Source organism: Semicossyphus pulcher, unplaced genomic scaffold, assembly GCF_022749685.1.
Source record: "Semicossyphus pulcher isolate SPU_LCO1_2020_fin unplaced genomic scaffold, fSemPul1.0.p SCAF_5, whole genome shotgun sequence".
Classification (NCBI taxonomy): Eukaryota; Metazoa; Chordata; class Actinopteri; order Labriformes; family Labridae; genus Semicossyphus; species Semicossyphus pulcher.
The window spans coordinates 23092334-23098333 of record NW_027211726.1 but is presented as its reverse complement, the minus strand read 5'-3'; positions in this window follow the sequence as shown (position 1 = coordinate 23098333).

Genomic DNA, 6000 nt, shown 5'->3' with positions numbered 1-6000 from the left:
CTCTCTAAAAAGTGTTTGGTTTGGGGCTTTAAAGGTGAAAATAGTCCAACTTACATGAAGAAATCTTACATATTTGATGATGCTGTCTTTGCAGGTTTTTCTAAGGTCTAATGAGTCCACTGGTGCTTCACCACAATGCTCAGAGAGGTTTCCTGAGGACAGCGCAAATCTTACTTTCAGATTAACTTTTCTAAAAACTGACATAACATTAAAATTATGTTGTGGTTCCAAGAAGAGCAGCCTCCCAGCTGTGAGTTCGAGAGGAAGGCCACGTCCAGTTCCATGACGTATTGTTATGTAACTCTCTGCCAGTGTTGCCACTGACAGTCTGCCAGTCAGGACAAGCCATTAAGCTGCTCACCCCGTGAACACAAGTTAACTGGGTCTAAATTTGCCAGCTTAGGCTTAGCCAGGCGGCGATACACTGACTGAGTGAAAGCTGTGTCTGTGGGATGATTAGAGACTCTATGTTTTGCTCTGGGAAGGAGCTCATTCTAGCATCCACTGCAGTGAGAAAGTGTACAATGTGTGTTTGGTGAACGGTAGGTGTGGAGGGCAAAGTGCAGCAGCCGTGAAGGTAACTCACAGCAGGATTTAGGTTTTTGGCGTTGAGGTGTGTTGAACGAAACAAATAAAATTACTATGTGACATGCTGATACCAGCAGAGATTCATCCCTAAGCTGCTATTTCTGACTGGCTTGGAGTGATTCCAGACTAAGCTCTTCTTGGTTGTGTCCTACCAAAAAAAAAAACTGCAGTGCCTTCCATGAGGCTACTTCTAATGCAGTCAAGTCAACACATCTATTAACAACTCTGTACGTACTGACTGGTGCTTCTTCTGCATTCTCCAAAGCAAAGATATTAAACTTTAAAAGGACTTGGGGTGCGAACTACAGAGGAGCCAAAGGGGAGCTTAGCTCCTCTTAATAAGACATGAGCTCCCCTGAAAACATGATTTGTGAAATTTTGGGGGGGTGTTTGAAATATTTACATTTGGTATTTTTGCCATTCATTTGTATTTTTTTTTAATTTATTCTGTATCTTCATCATAATGGATCATGCGTAAAAATTAGGCTGCTATTGTTGTATGATTCATGCATAAGGGTGATTTATCACAAATTATTTACCGTCATGCATGTTATTCTTGCTATCACCACTGGAGCGTGGCGGAGCAATGTCAGTTTAATTCAAAGATAAAAAATAAAAACTTTAAGTAGTAGAAGTCCCTACAGTCTGCGAGCCAAATCTCTTTGTTCATTTCTCTGTATTGCAGTCAGCATACATATAATGTCAAAAAGAAAACAAGAGAGTTTACTTGCAAATTTTGGATTGTTGAGTCTTGTACCGCAAATATTAACATTAGCTTGACAACGCCCAACAAGCTGACAGCAGAAGCTGGAAATGGGGGTAACAGCTCGACAGAAGAAGAGGCCAATTAGAATGCAAACCCCACCTGCCTCTCTCTCCCAGCTAACTGGACCAGCTAGCAGTAGAGGGAATGGAAGACCCGCAACACATGGCTATTTGTTAAGAGTGGAAACTTGGGATGTAATGTATGCAAAGATGCAAAAACCCTTCTGCTCTCTGAAAAGGTAACTGGCACGCACTTATCAGGATAGTGGATTAACAGGGATTTTAGCAGCCGTGCACAGAACCAGTTGCGCAAAAAAACCTACAGACATAGCTTAGCACACAAAAGTTGAAGTCTCTTTTGGTGTTGATGAGGACTGGATCTCTGTAGGCTACAGTGCTCGTGTATGTGTGCATTGTTATAGGCTGGTTTGTTGGTTGGTTTGGTTTGATACTGACCCTCGCAGTTTGATGTCTTAAAACCACCCTTTGATGTCTTAATTGTACAGAGAAATCATTGATGGGTGACTTTAACCGTTGGTAATGTAGGCAGTCTGCCGCGCTTGAGTTTGGATTTAACGCTCACACATTTGTGTGTTTATAGGCTGTTTTGCTATTTGACCTATCAATTTATGCCAATAAACTATAGTACGACCCCATCCCAACACTGCTTGTGACAAATCTAAAAATAGTATCGCTAATTGTTCTCTGTTTCAAACATTAATTAGGTGAATTTACTTTTTCATTCTGCAGTCGCTTTTAGAATACTGACTTCATATGAATATACAGATCTGGTATAAATAAAGACACCATTGTGAAATTATCTGTTACTCTTGTTCCACTTTTTTATAGGTGTGACATCTGCTGCCACGGGGACTTCAACACGAGCCGGAAACAATATGGCCTGCTTGGCCCATTATACAGCGAACTGAAACACACACACGCACACTTCTGCCCTCATTATGCTGGTGGCAACCTCATTTTGTCCCAAACCACCCCCATCTACACCCCTTTGTACACACACACACTCACACAGACACATGACCCGTGCAAACACACACATATGCCCATTATACATTTTGTATCCATCATCCCCCACAAGGCCGGGGCACCCTGCATCCCTAAGAACTCCTGATGCTTCGTTCAGGGTTTCTACAAAGACTCCCCACTGACTGTAACCTGCAAACAGACAGCACAACAACACTGCAATATCATACACCGAAACAATAATACTTCTGTTTGTCACTTACTTGGCAGGGAACAGCAATAAAGTGTTTTCATAAAAACTATAAACAAAAAACAACTAAGGGGAAGCATTTAAAGAGAGGAAAGGATTACAAAGTGTGGCAAGAGATATGAAACAGCTGATGATTAATCAGACTGACACCTCTTCTGTCTGATACGGAGTACTGAGGAGCTTCATTTCATGTCATTTTAGCTTGTTCCCAGACTTTCATTTTCTCAATAGAATAAACCAAAAAAAAAAAAAAAAGATTAATCCTGTGTGTTTTTTTCCTGCCACCTCTGGAGATACAATCAGATTTATCATCAGAGAGTTTTGCATTCGCCTCTCCATGTGTCTTCCCTCTCTGCTTCCCTGCTGCCCTCTTGATGTATATACGGCTGGCTCGCGGTCAGATGTGCGTGGGTGGAGGTTTGTGTGATGTGCATGCAGCCAGGTCACCTTGTGTGTGGTGGGCTGTGCGCTGCATGTCTGTTGGGGAGGGGTTCGACCGGCTTGGCATTTATGTGCTGACCTCCACGGGGGTCACATCAGAAGACAGAAGTTGAAGCCAAATGGCAAAACAAAGGCAAGGCGTGGCTGTGAGGTTTATGGAGCCTGCTGTGTGTGCGCGCGCGCCTGTGTGTGTGTGTGTGTGTGTGTGTGTGAGGCCATAGGGATAAAAGAGACACCCTGAGGACAATGGAGGTGTGTAGCAGCTGACTATGGAGGAAATTATTCAAGAAACAAATTAACATTTCACTAGACCACTTGGGGCACCGCCTGTTAATCTCACATAGATATCTTAGAATGGTCTGCTGCATTTTCCTTAAAATCAATTCTGTTTCGCCAGTAAAAACGACTGAGATTAAACCCAGCTGATTACAGGTTTTCTTGTGGTCTTGCCTTATGATAACAGATAAGATATGATGATGAAACCTATCTTTCTTGAAGTGCTGAAATATCAGAGCCTTCATGTGAATAAAAGTAGAAAGTTAAAGTAATAATCTCGAAGATTTTCCTTTAAATAAACGCCTGTGAAGTCACTATCTATCCCAAATAAGGTAACACAATGGTGATTGAGCCTATGGCCCACTGAAAGCATTTGTTTTTGCAGTGTATAGTATTATTATGGACTGGGTGCCCAGTTAGTGACGCGTTTTCCATCACCCAGCAGTGGTTGGTCTGCCAGAGAGGGTAGGCGGAGCTAAGCGGCTGCTTTTCCGATCTCTGCAAATGTTGCGAGTAAAGAGTAATATACTATGGGTGAACAAACAAAGAAAAGATCGATGACTACAGATAAAAATAAGTGAAAATCCAAAGAAAAAGAAACAAATTCGACGCTCAGATGAAACCAAACTGTCTAAAAATGAAAGTGACCGTCAGCGAGGAAAATCAAGTGCAAACCAAAGGGAGCCAACCGTAGACTCTGGTTGTCGGCGACGTATGCGCCCACAAATGCCTTGTATCGCCATAAGGTGCTGCCAAATAAAATGGAAACTGAAAACTTTGAGATTCTAACTTTAAAGAACAATCTAAACTTTATTTCAGTGACATATGATGAATTTTATTTGAAATTGTTTGGTCGATAAAATGTCAGAAAATAATGAAACAAATGTCCATCACAAATACAAAGACTATGACAGTCTGTGGTGTCAGACAGGAGGATGCAGCCCAAATTGCAGGTTATCTTGGACAATGTCTCCAACCCACTCCATGATGTGCTGGTTAAGCACAGGAGCACGTTCAGTCAAAGATTCATTCCCCCGAGATGCACCACAGAATGCCATAGGAAGTCATTCCTGCCTGTGGCCATCAGACTCTACAACTCCTCCCTCTGTCTGACACACAGACACCACTTTAAACTGTGCACTGAACTGAGCTCTTAATGTACATAAGCTGGATAATTGTGCAATAATTCACCTTTGCAATACGTTGACATACTACTGCATACACTTTTCATTTGTAAATAATTCTTATGTATGTAACTTTTTGCATTTATCTATTATTTTATTGTATGTATAATGCACATATTTTACATTTTTTCTTACTTCTATTATGCCGTATATTTCTCTGCTTCTCTGTGTCAGAGCAACTGTAACGCCCAAATTTCCCCCTGGTGATTAATAAAGTATTTCTGATTCTGATTCTGAACAATTACTGACTATTGACTTGTGATTAAAAATCCATTTTATTAATAATATGAGCTTCACACACATTTTAAACAGAACAAGCTATCGTAAATCAGAAACATGATGCATAAACATGTAAAAAGTATTCTATTTTTGCAGCTGGTGGAGGTAGAGATTCGTTATGCATGAACTATTAACTTCAGCAATAAGATGATATTAGTGCACTAAAAAGTAAAACAAACCCTACTGAAATTCAGTGAACAGAACATACCATATTCAAAGTAACTAAACTGTCCTAATGTTCGCTACTCTAGTTTATCTTTTTGCCACAACTTGTTTTTTTTGATGGTTTAAAATTGACAATATAAAATCTTGGTGTTTAGCATGAGCAAAGTTAGCCACATTTGCTTTACAGAAAAAACAATATAGCTATTGTAGCAGTGCAAAACCACAATAGCAATAACCTCTGTGGACATTTTATCATGTACTACATTTTATTACACTGCAATTTCTAACATATACAGTATATCTATATATTGTATATAATATATATACTATAAATATATATAAAATAAATGACTGTTCTATTTAGCTGAGCAAATTCCAGTGTCTCCCTATACCGGGACACTTGATTGGACTAAGCTATCTTTAAAGTTTGTAAGACAGAGCTGAAATATAATCAACTACAAGACATGCGGTATTTGAAACAAAGAGACCAACAACAGCAAATTTACTGTATAATAAAGCAGAATTCCCCCAGTACAAGTCTTGATACCCTGAAAACACACGGCCTCGGGCCAAAACAGCCTCTGGCAAACACCAATATCACAGCAGCAGTTGTAAAAATGTGAGAATGTGCACTGATTGTCTTCCCAGGCTTTGTTTAAAGAGGAAGGATCATTTAGGAGGTCTATTCACAAATGGTGCATCGGGGGAGTGCCGCGTAAGTGTACAGTAAATCATAACTATGAATATGATGCCTCATTGACTTGTGTAATCACACAGTGACAGCGGGTGATGAAAATGATCGATTTCCTCTTTTTCACAGTGTAATGAGCAAAGTTTAAACATCACAGTGGGATAAGGCTATTCAATGCTCAGCACTGCTATTGCACCTTGTACTTTGCTGTGCATGTAATATCTCATAAACACATATATACACACAAATGGCTCACATTTTCACCTCTAACATTTAACAACAAGAGAGAAAGAGTAGGGCTGTCTACAGACTCAGATAATTAAACCAGGGGGAAATTATAACAGCTCCATCTCTCTACTCTCCCCGCTCCACCTCTT